The sequence below is a fragment of the Salvelinus sp. IW2-2015 genome, linkage group LG18, assembly GCF_002910315.2.
Source record: "Salvelinus sp. IW2-2015 linkage group LG18, ASM291031v2, whole genome shotgun sequence".
Lineage (NCBI taxonomy): Eukaryota > Metazoa > Chordata > Actinopteri > Salmoniformes > Salmonidae > Salvelinus > Salvelinus sp. IW2-2015.
In genome coordinates, this window is record NC_036858.1 from 56,461,660 (window position 1) to 56,486,034 (window position 24,375).

The window sequence follows — 24,375 nt, forward strand, 5'->3', positions numbered from 1 at the left end:
GTCTTATGTCGTAATGAAGATATTTTTAGAGATATCTAACACCTGCCATTGCATTAAGAACTAATGGATCTATCGTTTCCTATACAAACATGTATTTTTTGTATGTTTATGAATAGCTATTTGGTCAGAATAGGTGAGGATCTATAGAAATATCTGCACATTCTGGGAAAAATATGCTACCGTTAGCCCGTTATGCTACGTTATGCTACGTTGTATAACCACGGATTTCAGCTCTTAATATGCACATTTTCGAACAAAACATAAGTGTGTGTCTAATAACCTGATGTTACAGGGACTGTCATCTGAGGAAGTTATGAAGGTTAGTGAAATTTAATATCTTTTGCTGTTTATTCGCTAACGCTAACGTGCCTATTGCTATCGCTAACGTGCTTGATGAAGAATCAGGTGTTGATAGGCTATAGTAGTAACAATATAATGCTATATTGGTTTCGCTGTAAACAACTAAAAATTCGAAATATTGGCTGTATTCACAAAGTCTTTGTCTTTAATTTGCTATACACCATTGATATTTTTCAGAAATGTTTATGATGGACGTATTTCGGTATGTCACGTTGGTGTCTGTCATATAATTCTGCTGGCTTCATCGGTGCAAATTTCTGATTTGACGCAACATCGTAAAAACATGATTATATACCTGAAATATGCCACTCTTTTCGAACAAAACATAGATTTATTGTATAACATGTTATAAGACTGTCATCTGATTAAGTTGTTTCTTGGTTTCTTTGGTTAGTTCTAGGTTAGTTTGGTTGATTTTGTGCATGCTACCTGTGCTGTGAAAAATGTCTGTGCTTTTTTTCTATTTGTTGGTGAGCTAACATAAATATATATTGTGTTTTCCCTGTAAAACATTTAAAAAATCTGACATGTTGGCTGGATTCACAAGATGTGTGTCTTTCATTTGCTGTATTGGACTTGTTAATGTGTGAAAGTTAAATATTTCTCAAAAATATTTTTTGAATTTCGCGCTCTGCCTTTTCAGTGGAATGTGGGAGGAGTTCCGCTAGCGGAACCCCAGTCCTAGAAAGGTTAAGACAATTGATGTATGGATGACTCATAGTGAAGACTGGGTTCGTGCAGATAACCAACAATTTCCGACGTTTGGAATGAGACTAACATGAGGCAAATAATAATTTATTAATTCGAAGACTAATTGATCAGATATAAAAATATCTGAAGAGTTATATTAGGAAAATTATAACTGTAATCTGAATATTTTCCTTGGTGCCCCAACTTCCTAGTTAATTACAGTTACATGATTAATCAGTTTAATCGCGTAATAATAATTACAGAAAGTTATTTGATAAATAAGTCTTCAGTTTAATGATGCCAAAGACACGACACACTTTTAAAATGGTCATTAATCACGTTGTTTTTTCCAATGACCTCATTTGTATCTTTATCTTTTAAAATTAGAACTGGTTTAGTGTGTATTTGTTTTGTGTGAGCTGTGAGATATTTACCAGGTTTATTTGCCATTAAGAGGTATGCTTTATTTGAGTTTAACCTGTAATTGTTGGCTGTCTTCAAAAGTAAAATATCATATTCCTGCTTAGGTTCAGAAATTTGTATTTTCTTCTTTACCTTGTAAATATTTTTTTCATGGGCTTTTTCTAACATAGTAGTTTACATTATTTTTTATTTAATTTTAATTTCGAAATCATATTTAGCTTTTGTTGATTATGAGATTATCATTCCCCTAATGTATGCCTTATATCGGGGGTTGGCTTTTCTCTATCCTCTATGTCTACATTTGGAATGTTAAAGGTTTTATTTTTACATTTTGGGTCCAGAAGATGTTTTATTGCTACGTCTGTCAACCTTATCTAATGTATGATTTAGCTCACCTGCTAAAATAATAGTTCCTGTCTGGATTTGATCTAATATAGCTTGAATTTGATCTAAAAACACCAGATCTGTCCCTGGTGGGTTATACAATTACATTTTTAATTTAATTTTATTTAACCTTTATTTTACTAAGCAAGTCAGTTAAGGACAAATTCTTATTTACAATGACGGCCTACCCCGGCCAAACCCGGACGACGCTGGGCCAATTGTGCGCCACCTTATGCGACACCCAATCACGGCCGGATGTGATGCGGCCTGAATAAATCAATGTATATTTTTCACCAAGGAGACCGTGAGATCTTGTTGCACACATGTATAAACACACAGAGCTCTGCGACAGGATGGCCCTGAACAATAAGGTCGAGGGCCCTAAGCGGTCGCTTATGCCTGACAATATGGGCTTATTTGGTGAAATGAATCTGTCTGCCACTGAGGCTCTTCCTCGGGGGACTTAATCGCGCAGATATAAATGACTAAACACTCTGCTTGTGTGTGTGTGTGTTGAAGGAGGAGGGATCCTGGAGGAGCAATCTGCAGCGATGTCAGACTCCCTTATTAAAACACTTAGACAGAGTAACAGACGGTCTAGTCTGTCCTCTATGTCTGACACTAACACCATGCAGGGTAACACTTTAATCTGGAGGATCCCCTACGGATGGTTTATAGATGTTCAACTAACTATCCACTAACCCTTACCATAACAAATTGTTCAGCCCCAGCTCACAGAACTGTGGCATCATTCTTCGATTCCATTCTACCATTTTAAATTCCTGTAAGGCACGTGGCCTGTCCTGAGGCGCCGTGTGTGTGTGTGTGTGTGTGTGTGTGTGTGTGTGTGTGTGTGTGTGGTGTGTGTGGTGTGTGCACTGTGTGGTGTTGTGTGTGGTTTGAGTGAGATAGAAGGCTGATGGTAAATAGAGCTATTCTTCACAGCGAGAAAGGCCCCTGCACTCTAGAAAATGCTGGGTTAAAAACAACCCAATGCTGGGTAAATAGTGGACAGAACACATGTTGGGTTATTTTGAGCCAGCCAGTTGAGTCACTTAGATTAGTTGTTTTCTTTGAAGACTGGAGATGTGGCTTACTAGGGGCATGGCTTTCAGATAGTTAATTTTGGACATCGATGAGGGTAAGTGTCATTCTGGTTCATCTGTTTTGTTCCTCAAGTGCTTATCCCAACATTGGGATAGTTACCACTTTGTTATAATATTTGCGGTCTGCAAAACGCATCACCGGGGGCAAACTACCTGCCCTCCATGACACCTACAGCACCCGATGTCACAGGAAGACCAAAAGGATCATCAAGGACAACAACCACCCGAGCCACTGCCTGTTCACACCGCTACCATCCAGAAGACGAGGTCAGTACTGATGCATCAAAGCTGGGACCGAGAGACTGAAAAACAGCTTCTATCTCAAGGCCATCAGACTGCTAAACAGCAATCACTAACTCAGAGAGGCTACTGCCTACATTGAGACCCTCACTGGCCACTTTAATAAATGGATCACTAGTCACTTTAAACAATTGCACTTTAAATAATGCTACTTTAATAATGTTTACATATCTTACATTACTCATATCACATGTATATACTGTATTTTACACCATTTATTGCACCTTGCCTATGCCGCTCGGCTATTGCTCATCCATATACTTACATGTACATATTCTCATTCACCCCCTTAGATTTGTGTGTATTAGGTAGTTGTTGGGGAATTGTTAGATTACTTGTTAGATATTACTGCACTGTCGGAACTAGAAGCACAAGCACTTCGCTACACTCACATTAACATCTGCTAACCATGTGTGTGTGACCAATAAAATTTGATAAAAAATAATATTCCAAAACATATATTAAAATGTATAACATGCAAAAATATTGATGGAAAACTTTCAGTTGCAGGGTATAAACTTCTTAAAATGATGAACAGGAATTACATTTACTCTGACGGATGGCCAAAAATAACTATTTGAAAACCACGCCTCAAATAGGCCACACCTCCTGAAAATAACCTATGCATTACATAAAAAAGGACACCGCTGCTGCAGGGTCAACCCAGCATAAAGTGAATAAAAACCTAACTAATGGTTAAATTAACCCATGTTTCGGTAATCTGGTTATTTTCAGGAGGCGTGGCTTTCAGATACTCTTCTTTGGCCTCCATTTTAATTTTACTTCAATATTTTTGCACATATTTTTATGTAAATGTAATAACATTTTTTTTTTAAAGTGGTAACTCTCCCAACATTGGGATATGCATAGGCACTTGAGGAACTCATACTATTGTGTAAGCCTAATAAAAGCTTCAAAAGTGTCAGTGTTCAACATTATTTTTCTTCTTCTAGTTCGAGGTGCATGCCACCACCTAATGTACGGGTGGTAAACTATAGAAAAAATATCCATTGTAGGAAATAACTGGGAAAAATTGACATCCCACTCCTTCAGTCACATTCCAATTCAAGTCACATCAATACACAAGTCACATCCCTCCTTCGACAGGATTTCTTGTAATGCAACGGCTGTAAACTCACGGAGTACTAAAAAGCGTTCTGCACAATAATTCTAATTTTCTCAGATTTCTTCTTTGTTTGTACTGTGCAGTGTATGACCATTGCAATAAATGTCCACCTTTTTCGCATGTACTATATCAGGATCCATTGATTGCTGAGAAACATTCATTGGTGCAGTCTCAATTACCATTGTGTTATCAACGCCACTAGCTCCTTCCACTCTTCTCACCACCTCCAAATAGGAGACACACTGGACAGCCCTTATTCGCCAGCTCTGTCTCCTTCACACTAGGGCAATCTGGGGACTCGGGCGCATGTTTGACACCATAGTTGCAGCATATAACCTCAACTGGCATACGATATTCTTCCAGTCTGCATACACTTGATACATGCCCAAATATTTTGCATTCATAACACTTGAGGGGTTTGTGCACAAAAGCTCTTAAAGGGTATCTCATGAAGCCTAGTTTTAACTGAGAAGGGAGAGACGCATCAAAAAACAAAATGGTGACCATGAGGTAGTCAGGTGAAGGTGATTTGTTTGGCTCTCTTTACTAAAATAGGAAAAAACTCAACTCTTAACTTATGTCTGCGGGGCAGTATTGAGTAGCTTGGATGAAAAGGTGCCCAGAGGTGCCCAGAGTAAACTGCCTGCTCCTCAGTCCCAGCTGCTAATATATGCATATTATTAGTATATTTGGATAGAAAACACGCTGAAGTTTCTAAAACGGTTTGAATGATGTCTGTGAGTATAACAGAACTCATATGGCAGGCAAAAACCTGAGAAAAAAATCAAACCAGGAAGTGGGAAATCTGAGGTTGGTCGATTTTCAACTCAGCCCCTATCGAATACACAGTGGGATATGGGTCATATACACAGTGGGATATATTGTCTGATGCTTCTACTGTGAAGTGGGGCCGAATGAGAGGGGATTGAGTAAGGTCTCCCATGACCTGAACATGCGCTGACCATGCGCGTTCATGTGAGAGCGAGCTCTGTTCTATCGCATTTCTGAAGACGAAGGAATTCTCCGGTTGGAACATTATTGAAGATTTATGTTAAAAACATCCTAAAGATTGATTCAATACATCGTTTTCATGCTTTTAGTGAATGCGCTTCGTGACTTTGGATTTGTTTACCAAACACGCTAACAAAAGTAGCTATTTGGACATAAATGATGGACATTACCGAACAAATCAAACATTTATTGTGGAACTGGGATTCCTGGGAGTGCATTCTGATGAAGATCATCAAAGGTAAGTTAATATTTATAATGTTATTTCTGACTTCTGTTGACTGCACAATATGATGGATATATTTTTGTCTTGATTGGGCTCTGAGCGCCGACCTCAGATTATTGCATGGTTTGCTTTTTCCGTAAAGCGTTTTTGAAATCTGACACAGCGGTTGCATTAAGGATGGATCTAAGTGGATCTAAAATTCCATGTATAACACTTGATCTTTGATCAACGTTTATTATGAGTATTTCTGGAAATTGATGTGGCTCTCTGCAAAATCACCGGATGTTTTTGGAACTACTGAACATAATGCGCCAATGTAGACTGAGATTTTTTGATATAAATATGAACTTTACCAAACAAACATACATGTATTGTGTAACATGAAGTCCTATGAGTGTCATCTGATGAAGATCATCAAAGGTTAGTGATTCATTTATCTCTATTTCTGCTTTTTGAGACACCTGTTGGCTAGCTAGTTAGTCTGGTGCCTGCTAACTTGCTATGCTCCATGCCTTGTGTTTGAAACTGGTTAGCAAATATGTGTAAAATCAGAAACTGTAAATAATTTTACTAGCTAGCTATGTAACATAATTGACGAGGGTTGACATTGGTTATGCTTATGAAAATGAATGTATTTCAACCTCACAAAATTATAGGCATGATGCTAGACAGGATTCCAAACAGATGTAAATAACAATTATTGGTTATCCAGCAAGGTAGCTAGTTAAGTTTACTAGGTAACAGTGAGGAGAAACAATAACACAACAACTTACTGTTGTAAATCTCTAAAACTGATAAGAAGGATTTACTAGAAAAATATTTGCCTAAGCATGCCTGATAGACATGGCTGTAGCTAGATACTGACTGCCCACCAACTAGGTACATTTGTACGGTCTTGTCACTTTGCAACAGCTGAGGGTTATGTCATATTTGTGACCGACTACCTTGATTCGGTCTTATATAGCAAAATTTGAAATTGTGTTTTTTACATTGGATAAAAGCAGACACAGAAATACAAAATGGTATATCATACATTGCATTTTTTAGGAACAATGGGAAAGTAATTCTGTTTTGAAAGTTGGTAAACTTGTAACCTCACTTTTGAGAAAATGGCCTTTGAATGTTTTGGTACTACTACTGGAGAGCTGTCCTTTGTCTACACCCATTGAGCATTGTTCACACCCTCTTAAGCCAGCCCCACCGTTCCCTTTAACCTCTCTTGGGTATGTGAGACGTTAGCATCCCACCACTTCAACAGCCAGTGGAACTGCTAGGCGCCAAATTCAAATACAGAAATACTCATTATAAAAATTCAGAAAACAAAACATATTTTACATAGGTTTAAAGATTAACTTCTTGTGAATCCAACCACGGTGTCAGATTTTAAAAATGCTTTACGGCGAAAGCATACCTTACGATTATTTGAGAACATAGCCCAGCAGGCAAATCATTTCAAACAGTAACCAGCCAAGTAGAAGAGTTACACACGTCAGAAATAGAGATAAAATTAATCCCTTACCTTTGATGATTTTCATATGGTTACACTCAGCAGACATTCATTTACTCAATAAATATCCCTTTTGTTCGATAAAGTCTCTTTATATCCAAAAACCTCCGTTTTGTTCGAGCGCTTTCTTCAGTAATCCACAGGCTCAAACACAGTCAAAACAGGCAGACAAAAAAATCCAAATTGTATCCGTAAAGTTCATAGAAACATGTCAAACGATGTTTATATTCAATCCTCAGGTTGTTTTTAGCCTAAATAATCGATGATATTTCAACCGGACAATAACGTCGTCAATATGAAAGGTAAACACGAAAGGCACTCTCTCGGTCTCGCGCATGAAAAAGCTCTGTGACACTTTAGGGTCCACTCATTCAGACTGCTCTTACTTCCTCATTTTTCAGAATACAAGCCTGAAACAATTTCTAAAGACTGTTGACATCTAGTGGAAGTCATGGGAACTGCAAGTTGAGTCCTAAGTCAATGGATACTGTAATGGCATTGAATAGAAAACTACAAAACCCCCCAAAAAACTACTTCCCGAATGGATCTTTCTCAGGTTTTCGCCTGCCAAATCAGTTCTGTTATACTCACAGACACTATTTTAACAGTTTTGGAAACTTTAGAGTGTTTTCTATCCAAATCTACCAGTTATATGCATATCATATCTTCTGGGCCCGAGAAGCAGGCAGTTTAATTTGGGCATGCTTTTCATCCAAAATTCCAAATGCTGCCCCCTACCCTAGAGAAGTTAAGTATTCACATGTTAGGTCATGTGCTAACAGTGAGTAGTGTAGTAAGGAATAAGACTAAAAGTGGTAAAAGTAGTAGCCTACAATAAGGAATAAGTTCAGATAAACAAAAATACATTTTATAAATATTATATGATGCTTACCCAGACACACTTGTCTAAATTGATAGGTCATGTGAAAGAAATGCTGTAACCCCCAGCCACATCTTGCTAAGTGGATGGGTTTCTACAGAAGGTGTAAACGGTACAGCCTAATGGTTACTTGCATATTAGCAATATTAGAAATAGATACTGTATAATATTTTATTTATATTGACACTATGAACAAGAACAATATCAATCACGATATCAGTGATAGATGAGGTAGTTATATGCATACAATCACAAAAAATTGTAGCAGCAACGTATGGCGTGTTTGTTAGGAGAGAGTCATTTGAATAGAGGCACTGCAGATAGTGCTTATGACTGGTCCATCCGAACCACACATGAACAAGGGAATCTATATTCGGAGAGCCTGTTTCTGTCCTACCCTTGACTTGGGTGCAGAGCATGTGATGTCCATAGCCTCTTCGTCGCAACACTCCCTGATCTTCTCAAAAAGATGGGTTTGTCTAGCTGTGTCCAGTCCAGGTGGTGCTTGTACAGGCAGACTATCTATGTGAGGAAGGATGTCAGCGTTGCGCATCAGCTGAAACCTCGTCCCGACAGTCCGAACGCTCCTTGGCGACAACTGTGGTGGAGTTTGTGCATGGTCCGCCAGGCACAATACCAGAGCACAAACGTGTTCTTATTTTGGCCACTGCAGTTATCACAATTCAGGTCCACATGTGTTTCCCCAACTCCGTAGTTGGTGAGGACATGGTGCATGTAGTTGATGACTGCACTGCTGCCTTTGCTGGATGACATGCCTTCATCAATCAAGTAGTTGACTTGTTGTGGGATTCCAGCAGACACCAAACAAGCCACACTTGCGAGTTAAAAAGTAGATGGGACCTGGCTGCATAGGGTCAGAAGGATAGTGCACCAGCAAACAAGAAAAGAACATTAAGATAAATTAAAATGAATTGTCTCACCCGTCAGTCTGTCTTTACACAGCTCAGTGAAAGGCATTTGCCTGCCTCCCATATATATATATATATATATATATATATATATATATACACACACACTGTACATGTTTTTTTTAAATCTATCTATGTTTCGTTCTTTCTTTCTATCTATGTCCTTAATCAGTATAAAAGAGGAAATGTTGCTTACTTGTTGAGCAAAATCAAAGCTGTAATGCATCCTGATCCTGGTTCAGTAGGGTCCCAAGAGACAAATGCAGGCCTTGACAGGTGGTCTTGTAGTCAGTCACCATCTTCTGGTAGACAGACCGCTCACTCTGAACAAGCAGGAGATGCTGCTGTTGCTTCTTCAGCTTGTCTGACTTAACAGCTTCTGGCAGATTGGCAGATTGGCAGATCTGAAGACCTAATAGTTGATCCTCTGGCACTGCCAGTACAGGTCTGTCCTGGGCTTAGTGCTTGAGATGTGGGGTAGCAATTTTCTCCACAGATTCCTGAATGAAAACAGCCCAACTACACAAACCTCTGAAAAATACAGAAATAATGGGAGCTCAATAAAAGTAGTGCCAATCATGTTGGAGGTCAATTAAATAATCAAAATGTGTTGTTTATGCTTTACATACCAAGTGTTGTCATCAATTCCTTGTAGAGACGCCACACTGCTGCTTTGTCACATGGGATGGCAGCAGCTTTCCACCAAAGTGTTTGTGTCTTGGGTGGCATCGTGGTAATACTATTGCATTATCCTCTGCGTAGTTGTTGATGAAGTTCACCACTCGCTACAAGTCCTCATACTTCAGGTGTAACCTGTGCTTGCTTGGGCCAGCTCCCTTTTTGATGGGAGGCATTAGACCATTATCTTTGTATGGCTGTTGGAGGAGAGTCAGGCGTGTTCTACTGATGCTGAAAGACAAATTCAAGATAATTATTGCATTATTATACAATAGATAGCTGTAATCACCATCAGACAGACCTAGCTAACTTGATGGGTCTTCAGCTAGCTAGCTAACAGTAAGCTTTAACTTGGGGTCTTGTGTTTTAGACATGTAGCTAGCTAAACAATGAACCATAATCCCAATCCATAGAGTACTAGCAATACAAACTAATTGTCATAGCTAGCTAAAGTGAACCAAATAGGTTCAAGGCTATAACTAGCAATGCGAAATGGAATGCTGAGATAACATCACTACACACAGATCATACACATAATGTTAGCTAGCAAGCCAGCCATCTAACATCAGCTAGCTAGCTAACAGCAAGCTTTAACTTGCAATGAAAATAACTTTCTGGCATTAGAAACGTATAATATCTGAAACTGTAGCTAGACTCTTACCCGTATACATAGATGAATGCTTCATGGCAGACTGCAACCCCTTTCATTAAATAAGACGTCCTGTGTTGTTTCTGTTATGTTTGTACAGCTTGCTTGGCCCATTGTGTCAAGTCACTCTGGTTCACACTGACAGTGTGCAATAACATAAGAATCATCAGATCTTTCTCCCTCTCTGTCACGGATGCAATGGCTGCCCTTAGTTTGAAGATGTAATCCAGAGACAACCTTGTGTTCTCTTTTAGAATCAAACGCCAGAATTCTATTCATCTCCGAATCATACTCTGCTTCCACCAGACATTCCACTGATTTCAAAACTCAATCAACTTCTTCCGTGACAACAACACTGTTGATCGCCATTTCTTCCCCATCACGGTCATCAGAAGTCTCCACAATGTCTGGTTCAATGAAAATGTTTTGACCTAAATCAGGGATTTCCTCATCGTCTGATTCATTTTCAGAGTCAGAGAGAGTCAGCATGGCACGATCGTCCTCCAGAAAGTAGTCCACCACAACATTTTCCCACTGACCTTTGTCGATAGTGCCTGATAAATTCAGGGCAGCAATGTTATTCAGAGCAGTAGCAACATATTTGCAGTTCTCCATGGCTAATGTTATATATTTTGAAAAAACTGCAGTAGAAAGGAGTATCTATGCATAACAAGCAGCTCATTTTATAGACACAAGATGCTACACCGCAGATCAATCTGAAACTCATCTCTCGGCATGTCCAGCCCACTCATTATCTCAGCCAATCATGGCTAGTTGGAAGGTTCCTGACTTTTTCTGTGGCTTAACCAACTAGGCTCGAAATTTAACAACTTTATTCGTATTTAAATAAATTCAAATTCAAAATTCAAATACAGATGGCATCCAGGTTTGTTAAGGCACATGAAAGTTCAAATGTTCCAGAAGGCAATTCTGCCAAAAAAGTTGTGACTTGCAACATACGCCTAGTTTCCTGAAACAATGGGTCACATTTCTTTGTTCTAAATGTAACCTCTGTGCCTGTGCACATGTATGCATGTTCAATTAGCCTACCCTAATGTTGATGCTGTCACAGTTCAACTGCAGTTCAAACTGTACAATAGAGTATAATTAATTATCTTTTTTAGTCTTACAGACAATACAGTGTGGTGCCATGGCTTCTTCCTGTAGTTGATTCTAGATGGGGGAAAAACAGAATTCCTTTGCCTGCCTGTGTCATTGGAGCCGAACTGTATCCCTCTTGGATTGGAAATTATGTTGGATTTCAAGCGGTAGATGACTCAAGGGGGGAGCTGAATGGCAGTTTGATCACGGCAACACCCCTCCCATAATTTGCTGATAACAGACTGTACTTTACACCTCAGACGCACTCACACACAAACAGCTGCGCAATAATTCCCTGAACTTTACTGCACTGATTATACTGTATTGTCTTACTGTATGTTTCTTTGTGAATGGCAATTTCATCATGACCACCTCTCCCATCATATATCGATTCCCAGTTCTCTTAGTTACAGATTGTTTCACCAGATAATTTGATTCAACCAAACATTTTTGGTATGAATTACTGGGAGTTACAGGATAGGTACTGTTGGGTGTAGCACAGAGAATGTTTGACCAACGTTAGCTAGGGGATGCTGTCTTCGTCCTCGATTCGTGGAAACAGTAGTCTCATAGAATGTCTCTGTCCAGTTGCAGGGGGTCAGTTTGAATTCAGAAAATATTAATATAAGTAATCCAACAATGTGTACGCCGCCATGTTGTATATTTCAAGTCTTCTCTCATTGATCGTGACAGGTGTCTGTCATCATGACATGCGGCACTTTAGGATGTAAACTCACCTGTCTCGATCAGCCAGGCACAGAACAACACACAGGCATGATGACAAATGTTAGTGAAAAACAAACATTTACTAGAAAAGTTCTGAGATGACCTTGTGTTGTTATTTTGAAGTAAACAACGCCATCGTCCCAGTTTGTGGGTACGCCCCAGCTACCTAGTGGGCGTTATCTGCATTCACTATGAATGCTGGATTTTGTGGTTCACTATGGGCAGACGAATACACAGCAAGTCAAAACTTCCCAATTCTATCAGTGAAATTAAAATACGCTGTTTATTGCTTGTGGTTTGGATAATATTGATGTTTATGAGACTAAATTAATGTTGTTAATATAGTAATGACTATATGCCGTGGCAGAGCCAGGGTGACATTTTTTACTTTTTAACCTTTATTTAACTAGGCAAATCAGTTAAGAACAAATTCTTATTTACAGTGATGGCCTACCCTGGCCAAACCCGGACGACGCTGGGCCAATTGTGCACCGCCCTATGGGACTCCTAATCACGGCCGGTTGTGATACAGCCTGGAATCAAACCAGGGTCTGTAGTGACGCCCCAAGCACTGAGATGCAGTGCCTTAGACCGCTGCACCACTCGGGAGAAATATCCCTTTAAGTAACGAACAGCCACAGCTTTGAAATTAGAATTCAGTGGATCTGCGACTCGCAAACACGATAGCTCACTGACTAACACCGTCAAACGAGCTCGGAACGAACACCCACAAGCTTACTATCATAGGCTTCGTTCAGCTTACTTTGGCCTATTCACTGAAACAGGAATGGAATAGCTGTTACCATTCTAACAAATGTTTCTGTCGAACATGTATCCCACCTTCATTACCTACTTGGGCCTTGCAGCCCATGTTGGCTTGCCTATCTTACAACTCAGAGAGCTTGCAAGCACAGCCTTTGAGACATCAAATGTTTGCAACGCTAAGAGCCCTGACCACTCGGTTTCAGACCAGGAGCACTCACTCCAGTTAGAGTGTGCATTATCAGGTATTGGAGCGTTGAGAGATGACACACAACAATGGTTCCTACCATGAAATCACGCTACAATTGACCTGTTCGCTACGTTCCTGCACCCAACCCACAAAAAGTGTCATAGCACAAGGGTAACAAAGGGTTGAAAGACGATCAAAACCTAGACCAATGTTCTACAGAAGTTCCACTACGTGAAGAACTAAAGTGAGAAAAATGTGAAAAAAGGTGTAAAAGATAAGTCACAAGGACTAGACGAGGAATTACCGGACACCAGGTCCACAGGAATTAACACCCTTAACAAGGACATTAAATTTCAAATTTCTCCCGCTCTCACTCGAGACCCTATCCAGGGTCCGCTTGATCAAGAAAAAAGCCCATTGGCATTGTCTACAGACTCTGATACAAAGGTTGTGAAGAAAAAGGTCAAACGCTTTGTTAAAGCCAAGCCCACTCAAAACCCGAAAAGTCGATCTGCTTTCACCTTGAACAGAAATGGCACATCACGTCGTTGCGAACGACCACTCCACTCTGTGGGGAATATTTCCACTAAACACGAATCTAAACGCCCATACCTGGAAACAGTCCTAGAGGACTGCTTAACTTGTCATGCGCTAATTGATTCGGGTGCGACAATATCGCTCATCTCTCAAACATTGTTCGATGATCTCAAAAGGGCTTTGAAACCAACTAAACGTTGGTTAAAAGTGGAACTATGCGATACTACACTTCGAGGGGTCTCTCAGACTACCTCGCCTCTCACATTGAGGGTCATACTGAAACTACACTTCCAGGACGTATCGCTCGTTCACCCTGTGTATGTTACCAGCCTCGAATATGAACCCCTGCTACTTGGAGCAGACTTGATGGATCGGTTTCTCCCACTGATGGATTGTAAAACCAACCAGGTATGGTCACAGGCCACAGTGCTTTCTCCACTGACCACACTGTCTTTCCCTAACGCTAGCTGCAACGCAGTCATTCACGAGGGGTATATGTCGCAAGCACCCCTTTGGATAAAGACGTTTAGAAACCTCTTGGTGCAGAATCCGATCCAAGGAGATATTACGATACCTCGACAGAATCCATCAGCCAACCTGATTGACCATTCTTTTCATGATTTCGAGCCAGCTGTCTCTGTGAATGAGCAACTTCCCTCCTCCTTGTAGTCGTGCAATACGGTAGTTGAGATGAACTTCTCTTGCCCTTCGGACACTTCCGCAAGCACTGTGGCCGTCTCAGCAAGAAAAACATAAATGCGCAGAATATACTCTGTTTCCGATGATACACCTTCCGCTTTGTGGAGAACTGTCACCCCTTACAATGACACTAATGGCATCAGTCCAGCAACTGACCCGATGACTCCCACTGGTGAAACACTTTGCGATATCACAGACCGATATCCTCGTCTCAGTTCGCAAGTACTGAAGAGGTTGCCACACGTGGACGCGGTGGTGACTAACAGGCCTCGACAGCCACTGAGCGTTTTGAAGCACAAACACCAGGAGATTTGGTTGAAAGGTCACAGCCATTCTCATAACAACGCGGCCGCTGACACAACTCATACATAGGGTCCGACCTTTTCGTTTGTGCCTTGGATACCAACACCACCAGCTGGTGGGGGGGTCCCGAGACACAAAGGGGGGAAATAGTAGCCCAGACCCATGATGAGCCTCATCGAGGCCGGTGGGGTCGAGAGTACAGGCAATACCATACGAGGCCGCCAGAGCATAAAACAAATCTAGTTGTAAACTCCCCTGTGAGAACAGTGAGGAGCAGATGGGCCCCTAGACGGGGATAATCTTAGAAGACATCTAAGATATTACTGAGGTGTACCACACTGGTCGTAGAATAAGTCCAGTGGACTTCCACCTCAAACAAATGGCAACAAAAACAAATTGTCATGCCTTGCCATTTGTAGGTTCAACTGCAATACAACTAGTAAAATGCTCTAATCATGTGTTCCGGTAGGATAATATTTCAGAAAAAAATCAGTAGGATAACTGGTCCCCTTGAGTACCAGTACCAATGCCAGCAACAGTCAGTCCAGCTACAATCAGTAAGAAGGTTAGAGACCTAACCAATCAAATTACCCTTGACAAAAGCAACATAGGAGTCACTCAGAGTGCAACACGGGGAAGGGAATCTCCAGTGCACTCTTCCAATGGTTAACACACATGCCACTAATAAATAGAACCCTCCATTCAGGAGGAAAGTTATTAGAAGTCATGAACCATGATCACACCACGTACAACTGGTCCAATACTTAAAGAGTACTTCCGTCATGAGGTTAGCTCCTCCGTGGATAACATAGCTATAAAATAGACTTCATACCTATCGCCACTACAATAGTGATTAGTTTAATCACGTAATAATAATTACAGAGAATTGATTTGATAAAATAAGTCTTCACTTTTAATGATGCCAAAGAAATGACACAAGGGAACAAGACAACATGATGATTGCTATGATATGAGTGTTTTAAAAAAAATGCTCCCTAGCGATAGGCTATAAAGGCCTGAGTAGGTGGGAAGAATTTAAATGGCCTATATGTGAAAAAAGACTGGAAAATATCAAATGTTTTACAGCCTAAGACGCTGAAATTGTAAGCTCACAGTACTTTTATTTCCGTTCCTCGCTCTCTCTCTTTTTCTCGCTCCCTTCCCTTTTCTTATTTATGTGGGCAACATGATATCATCACGTTGATTTATATTTTCTTTTTATTCTCCCATAGAAAGTACAATGAATAATGTTAATGAATTGCTTGAATGAAAGTTGAAGGAATTTAGGCAACTAACGAGTTTGTAAAAGAGAGAGACAAATAGGCAGGCTATGTGCGCAAAGCCCACAATTATGCACCGTTCAATCATTATTTCCAGCTTGTTGTTGGACAATTATATCAAAATGAATTTATTAACTGAATCCCAAGGTGGAATGTACAAGAAATGTAGCTAGGCCAACTGAACATGTAGTCAATAAACTCAGAAAAATCAAGTGAATAAATGGAAATACTTGCTTTGGCTCTACCGGTGCCCAGAGTGGACGGATGTTGTATTGAGGTTAGAAGACATTATACAGCCCTGCTTTTAGTGATTCGCCCATAAGCGCAACTCACTTGTGGTTGAGTGCAGTACAACGGAACTGTAGGGTACTCCAGTGATAATATGCCAGCAACTGTTAGCAGTTTTTTTCATTGGAGAATTATGTGGAGAGTTTAATGAATTCTCTTTTTAATATACTATAATAATGCCTAAATTACTTAATTAATTAAGTAATTCATTCATTTACTTTCCAAATAGCACAGTGAAGTCTCGAGGTATTGTTCGTCTGAGGTAGAGTACCTTATGATAAGCTGTAAACCACACTATCTACCAAGAGAGTTCTCATCTATATTATTCTGAGGTGTCTATTTACCACCACAGAATGAAGCTGGCACTAAGACCGCTCTCAACCAACTCTATAAGGCCATAAGCAAAGAAGAAAATGCTCACCCAGAAGCAGCGCTCTTAGCGGCCGGGGACTTTAATGCAGGCAGTTCTAACACATTTTTACCAGTATATCACATGTGCAACCAGAGGAAAAAAAAAAATCCTAGACCACCTTTACTCCACATACAAAGCTCTCCCCCGCCCTCCATTTGGAAAATCTGACCAAAATTCTATCCTCCTGATTCCTGCTTACAATCAAAAACTAAAGCAGGAAGTACCAGTGACTCGCTCAATACGGAAGTGGTCAGATGACGTGGATGCTACACTACAGGACTGTTTTGCTAGCACAGACTGGAATATGTTCCGGGATTCATCCAATGGCATTGAGGAGTACACCCCCTCAGTCATCGGCATCATCAATAAGTGCATCGATGACGTTGTTCCCACAGTGACTGTACGTACATATCCCAACCAGAAGCCATGGATTACAGGCAACATCCACATCAAGCTAAAGGCTAGAGCTACCGCTTTATCTGGATGCTTATAACAAATCCAGCTATGCCCTCAGACGAACCACCAAACAAGCAAAGCGTCAATACAGGATTAAGATTGAATCCTACTACACCGGCTCTGACGCTCGTCAGATGTGTCAGGGCTTGAAAACTATTATGGACTACAAAGGGAAACCCAGACTCGAGCTGCCCAGTGATGTGAGCCTACCAGACAAGCTAAATGCCTTTTATGCTCGCTTCGAGGCAAGCAACACTGAAGCATGCACGAGAGCACCAGCTGTTCTGGATGAATGTGTGATAACGCTATCGGTAGTCGATGTGAACAAAACCTTTAAACAGGTCAACATTCACAAAGCCGCTGGGCCAGACGGATTACCAGGACGTGTACTCAAAGCATACGTGGACCAAATGGCAAGTGTCTTCACTGACATTTTCAACCTCTTCCTGACCGAGTCTGTAATAACTACATGTTTCAAGCAGACCACCATAGTCTCTGTTTCCAAGGATGCGAAGGTAACCTGCCTAAATGATACCGCCCCATGGCACTCACGTCGGTAGCCATGAAGTGCTTTCAAAGGCTGGTCATGGCTCACATCAACAGCATCCTCCCGGACACCCTAGACCCACTCCAATTCGCATACCGCCCCAACAGATCCACAGATGATGCAATCTCAATCGCACTCCACACTGCCCTTTCTCACTTGGATAAAAGGAACACCTATGTGAGAATGCTGTTCATTGACCACAGCTCAGCGTTCAATACCATAGTGCCTACATAGCTCATCACTGAGTTAAGGACTCTGGGACTAAACACCACCCTCTGCAACTGGATCCTGGACTTCCTGACGGGCCGCCCCCCAGGTGGTAAGAGTAGGCAACAACACATTTGCCACGTTGAGCCTTAACACTGGGACCCCTCAGGGGTGAGTACTTATTCCCCTCCTGTACTCCCTGTTCACCCACGACTGTGTGGCCAAACACGACTCCAACACCATCATTATGTTTGCTGAAGACACAACAGTGGTAGGCCTGATCACCGACAATGATGAGACAGCCTATAGGGAGGAGGTCAGAGACCTGGAGGTGTGGTGCCAGGACAACAACCGCTGCCTCAATGTGAGCAAGACTAAGAAGCTGATCGTGGAGTACAGGAAAAGGCGGGCCGAACAGGCGCCCATTAACATCGACGGGGCTGTAGTGTAGCGGGTCGTGAGTTTCAAGTTCCTTGGTGTCCACATCACCAACAAACTATCATGGTCCAAATATACCAAGACAGTCGTGAAGAGGGCACGACAAAACATTTTCCCCCTCAGGAGTTTGAAAAGATTTGGCATGGGTCCCCAGATCCTCAAAAGATTCTACAGCTGCACCATCGAGAGCATCCTGACCGGTTGCATCACCGCCTGGTATGGCATTTGCTCTGCATCTGACCGTAAAGCGTAACAGAGGGTAGTGCGAATGGCCCAGTACATCACTGGGGCCAAGCATCCTGCCATCCAGGACCTATATAATAGGCGGTGTCAGAGGAATGCCCATAAAATTACTCCAGTCACCCAAGTTATAGACTGTTTTCTCTGCTACCGCACGGCAAGCAGTACCGGAGAGCCAAGTCTAGGACCAAGCAGCTCCTCAACAGCTTCTACCCCAAAGCCGTAAAACTGCTGAACAATTAACAAAATCGCCACCTGACAATTTACATTGATCCCCCCTTCCTTTTGCTGCTACTCTCTGTTTATTATCTACGCATAGTCACTTCACCCCCACCTACATGTACAAATTACCTCAACTAACCTGTACCCCCATGTAACGGATGTGAAATGGCTATCTAGTTAGCGGTGGTGCGCACTAATAGCCTTTTAATCGGTGACGTCACTTGCTCTGAGACCTTGAAGTAGTGGTTCCCCTTGCTCTGCAAGGGCCGCGGCTTTTGTGGAGCGATGGGTAACGATGCTTCGTGGGTGACTGTTGTTGATGTGTGCAGAGGGTCCCTGGTTCGCGAGGGGACGGATTAAAGTTAAACTGTTACACCCACACACTGACTCGGTACCAGTGCCCCCTGTATATAACCTTGTTATTGTTATTCTTATTGTGTTACTTTTAATTTTATTCTACTTGGTAAATATTTTCTTAACTCTTCTTGAACTGCACTGTTGGCTAAGGGCTTGTAAGTAAGCATTTCACGGTAAAGCCTACACTTGTTGTATTCGGCGCATGTGACAAATAAAGTTGGATTTGATTTGAAGTGCTTTTATCTAGTTTTTCTCTTGTTATTGACCCTGAGAGGACTAACCTATTCCTTTCCTTTGGTAAAAAATAAGGAAACAAAATGTAGGCCTATCACGCTGGCCAGGACAAATGATCAACGTATACCAGTGGCGGTCAGTGCCGTTTCAGATGAGGAAGAACACATATTTTTTTTCATGAACATGGCCTTATTTCTATTACAACATATTGGATGACTGTCATTCATATTCCATTCACCAAGTTAAAATGTAACAGCGATAGGTTTAGGCTACTACATGACACTTGAATTTTCCCTAAACCCATCATGAGGTTGCTACAACCTAGCCTATGAATGAAAGTTTGCAACGAAGGTGCACACAGGTTGCCTGCATCTAGCTGATAGTGGGTGTAGTCATTAGTCCAACAATTGCAAACGAGAGTTTCTATTGGACACATTCAGATATGTTTATCCCCGTTTTGTTCCGTTTGCTTCTGTTTAAGAAACGTTTTTCAACAGAATCGGCGGAATGAATACACCCCTGATCACGGTAAACACAGTTCAGTTTCATTGCAGCCACATTGTATTCCTTCTCGCAATCTACGTTATGTGCTCTCCTCCTTTCACCTCTTCCCTCGCTTCCCTTCAATGCACAAGACCTGTGCAGCTATATGTGACTAGGCAAAAAAAACTTTCCAAGCCAAACCGCTACACACAGCCTACATCGTTGTCACCATATTAGCTAGAGTAACGTCATAGTCAGCATAGCTAATATAACTAACGCGCTAGTAAACCCGCTACAAACATGCGGTAAGCTAAGCAGTTACACCCGCGTGCCCCGGTCGCAATAAATTAGTAAATCCAAAAGCTTACCTTGACTTGGAAGATTTCCAGTGTTGTGTGGGATAGTCATAGCCAGCTAGCTAACATAGCATCCCTCTGTTTGAGTAGGGTGTTTCAGTACGCTAAACAAGCTAGCTGTATTTGCTAGCTAAGTAAGTGAAACTGAAAGTGAAAAAAAATGAAGAAATCTCTATTTCTCTCTTGCTTCATGCTGCAAGAGCACTGATAGGTTGGAGGTCGTCCTCCGGAAGTTGTCATACTTACCGTGTAAGTCTATGGAAGGAGGTGAGAACCATGGGCTTCCTAGATTTTGTATTGATGTCAATGTACTCAGAGGACAGAAGCTAGCTGTGCTCCGGCAACACCATAGTGCTACCCTACAGAGTGCTGTTGAGGCTAATGTCGACCTTCTTTGCAAAATAGTGTGTTTTAATCAATTATTTGGTGACGTGATTATATTTAGTATAGTTTTATCTAAAAATGATAACTTAAATTTAAAAAAAAATGTTTTATGAAATTCACTGGAGGATGGTCCTCCCCTTCCACGTCTGAGGAGTCTCCACTAATGTATACTTTAGAAGTGTCTCATCTGTCTCACAAGGCACAACCAGTCTTAGACAGCAATTAATAATATTTACTGTATTTACTTCACAAACACCAATTATACTATATTAAACAAAAATATAGATGCAACAAATTTCAACAGTTTTACTGTGTTACAGTTCATATATCAGGAAATCAATCAATTAAAATACGTTCATAAGGCCCTAATCTATGGATTTCACATGACTGGGCAGGAGGCGCAGCCATGGGCCCACCCACTTGGGAGCGAGGCCCAGCCAATCAGAACAAGTTTTTCCCCACAAAAGGGCTTTCTTACAGACAGTTTTGTCAGCTGTCCAGGTGGCTGGTCTCAGATGGTCCCGCAGGTGAAGAAGCTGGATGTGGTAGTCCTTGGCTGGCGTGTTTAGCCGTGGTCTGCGGTTGTGAAGCCAGTTGGACGTACTGACAAATTCTTTAAAATGATGTTGGAGGTGGCTTATGGTAGAGAAATTACAATTAGTTTCTCTGGTGGACATTCCTGCATTCAGCATGCCAATTGCACGCTCCCTCAAAACTTGAGACATCTGTAGTATTGTGACAGCAAGAGCGGTAGAGATACTCTCAATGATCGGCTATGAAAAGCCAACTGACATTTACTCCTGAGGTTCTGACTTGTTGCACCCTCGACAACTACTGTGATTATTATTATTTGACTATGCTGGTCATTTATGAACATTTGAACACCTTGGCCATGTTCTGTTATAATCTCCACCCGGCACAGCCAGAAGAGGACTGGCCACCCCTCATAGACTGGTTCCTCTCTAGGTTTCTTCCTAGGTTTTGGCCTTTCTAGGGAGTTTTTCCTAGCCACCGTGCTTCTACACCTGCATTGCTTGCTGTTTGGGGTTTTAGGCTGGGTTTCTATACAGCACTTTGAGATATCAGCTGATGTAAGAAGGGCTATATAAATACATTTGATTTGATTTGACATGCCACACCTGTCAGGTTGATGGATTATCATGGCAAAAGAGAAATGCTTACTAACAAGGTGATCAACAAATGTATGCACAAAATGTAAGAGAAATACGCGTTTTGTGCGTCTGGAAAATTTCTGGGATCTTTTATGTCAGCTCATGAATCATGGAATCAACACATTATATGTTGTGTTTATATTTTTGTTCAGTAAAGTTGACTGCACATAGCATGGACACATATTACCGACATTCACTCCGCAGCGGTTGGGGATGGGTATGGGAGCTGAACATTTAGCAAACCAGACCCCTTTACTGTCAGAGAGTATACATACTGACTCTAAAAAATGTATATAAGTAAAAAATAAAATATGTTTCTCATTAAGTCATTAAGAGCAGATTTAAGTCTGGCCAAGACTATATATATATTTTTCTTTGTATTGCATAGAGACATATCCACTGACCAATAATCTGCATTAAGGCATGGCCACTACCGAGGCACCAATAAGGTCGCACTCTCAACTATGCAAAAACACAGGACAGATTAATGCTGAATTATCTAAGGGGAAAGGGGAAGGATTTATTCTTCTGTTCTTTTATTGTTGTTTTGTTTTTGTGGGAGGGGTATTGGAGGACAACTGGAAGTCTGCTTAGAGTTAGTATGGAGAAGTATTTCAAAATGGTGGTAAGGTTAGTGATACATATCTTAAAGGTCCCGAACAGTCATTCTGATTTCCATCTAAATCAGCCTTTTGAGTGACTATAATATTACCCCTAATATTTTTTGACGATAGAAATGCCCAAAATGTTTTTAAAATTACTTTTTCTATCATAGCTAACTACCAGGACTGTCACGATCGTGTTGACGTGAAAGAGAGGACCAAGGCGCAACATGACTTGAATACATCTTCTTTAATTATAACGACGAAGATGAACACGTAACACTTAACACACTAACCAAACAACAAACGATCGTGAAACCTAAACCGCAAGTGCACACACAAACTACTTACGTCGACATATACATATACAATGACCCACAAACAGCTAAAGCCTATGGCAGCCTTAAATATGGCTCCCAATTAGAGACAACAGAAATCAGCTGTCTCTAATTGAGAACCCATTCCGGCCACCATAGACTTTCCTAGTAAACTACACACCCATAGACACAGCTAGATACATACACTCAACACAAAACCATAAACTACAACCAACACCCCCTCTACCATATAATACCCCAAAATACACACATACCCCATGTCACACCCTGACCTAACTAAAATAATAAATAAAACAAATAAAATAATACTAAGGCCAGGGCGTGACAAGGACGTTTGAAAAGACAGGCTGAGTGGGCGGGGAGCTTATATTCATGAGCTTGCCTTGACTGCCAGCTCTTTGAAGTGCCGATGTCAAGAAACTTAGATGCAGTGCTGCAGTAAATCCTCTCAAGCAAATTTGGTGATACACAAAGCAACTTAAACAACATTGAATTTGCATCTGTAGCTAGGTTTCCATCCACTTGGCGAGATAATTTCAAGCGAACATTCTAAAATCTGTACAAAGAAAATATGCAAATTTCCCCACCAGTGGTATGTTTCCACCAAATTGACTTGTTGCGGATAAAAATCAACGCGTGATGACATAGTGCACACAAAATGTAATTTTTCGCTTACGTTTTCATGTACTGAATAAAGATCTAAAGTTCAATGTGTTTCAATCACATTTTCAACTCTGCTGATAGTTTTGTCACCAAAACTGTTGCATTAAATAGCAAATATGCCTACTATGGTCTTGGCACCTGCGCTCTAACCAACATCTCGCAGATACATTGCAGGTAGGCTGTGCGAGCAGGCTCATCTACATGATGAGATTATTATGGATAAGAGCGAGATTATGTTTATTTGTCAAACAGCAGTCAAGTATCTAGCATCATGTCACCAGAAGAAGACCCTCAATATTTATTAGAAAGGAGCATCAAGCTCATCACCTTGCACTTTCACCATCCTGTGAAGTTCATCATAACTTATTTCATCTGTAGCCTAATAAACTGCATGCTTTCCCGAGTCATAGTGGGAGGACCACACAACATGTCATCGTTTACTTCAATATGATGGTTATTAAATCAATATTTGCACATAAAAACATTTCCATCACCATTTCTCACATAATACATTTTCCAGACAAAAAAAGTCCCACCATGTTGAACAAACAAATTATCTGTCTGCATTTATAAAATTGTATTGAAACCTTATTTTTCCATCACAGCTGTTATTTATTTTTTTATATTGTATGACTTTAATCACATAAAACGTGTATTTTGAGGTGTGATTCACAGCAGCACTGACGAACTGCAGTTTTGAATGACCCTCCCCCCTTTAGTTCCATGCTGGCTGAAGACCTAGCTAGCCAGTAACTAGCTAATACCAGACACAGATGAAAGGGGAAACATATAAGTATTTTTGCCATAGATGAATATTGTAAACTTGTAATTATATTTGCTGACATCCAACAATCAAATTTTGGCACCAGAAGACTAGCTATCTAGCTATATAAACCACGCCCCTCTGCAAACATACCTTCGCCGTTGTTGGTTACAAAGCGGTAATTATTTAAATTAGATAAGAGAATATCATGTTACCATTGGTGTATTAAAATTATAGTTATGGTGATGTCACCCTATCCCCTTATTAATCCCGCCTCCTGAATATAAGTGTTTGACATGGGGGAGGGGACCAGTAACTTCATAATTAAACTTTATCAATGTCGACGCAA

At 40.9% G+C, this 24,375-nt stretch overlaps 1 long non-coding RNA gene across 1 annotated transcript in view; it reads right to left on the reverse strand.

Annotated features, from left to right (window-relative positions):
* LOC139029248 (uncharacterized) overlaps positions 1-20,271 on the reverse strand; it is a 32,816-nt gene extending 12,545 nt beyond the window's left edge. The window contains exons 1-3 of the long non-coding RNA XR_011481534.1: positions 20,117-20,271; positions 9,569-9,848; positions 9,136-9,470 (exon numbers count right to left, since the gene is read on the reverse strand). This is a non-coding gene — a long non-coding RNA (uncharacterized lncRNA). The remainder of the gene's footprint in view (positions 1-9,135; positions 9,471-9,568; positions 9,849-20,116) is intronic.
* Positions 20,272-24,375: the final 4,104 nt, after the last annotated feature.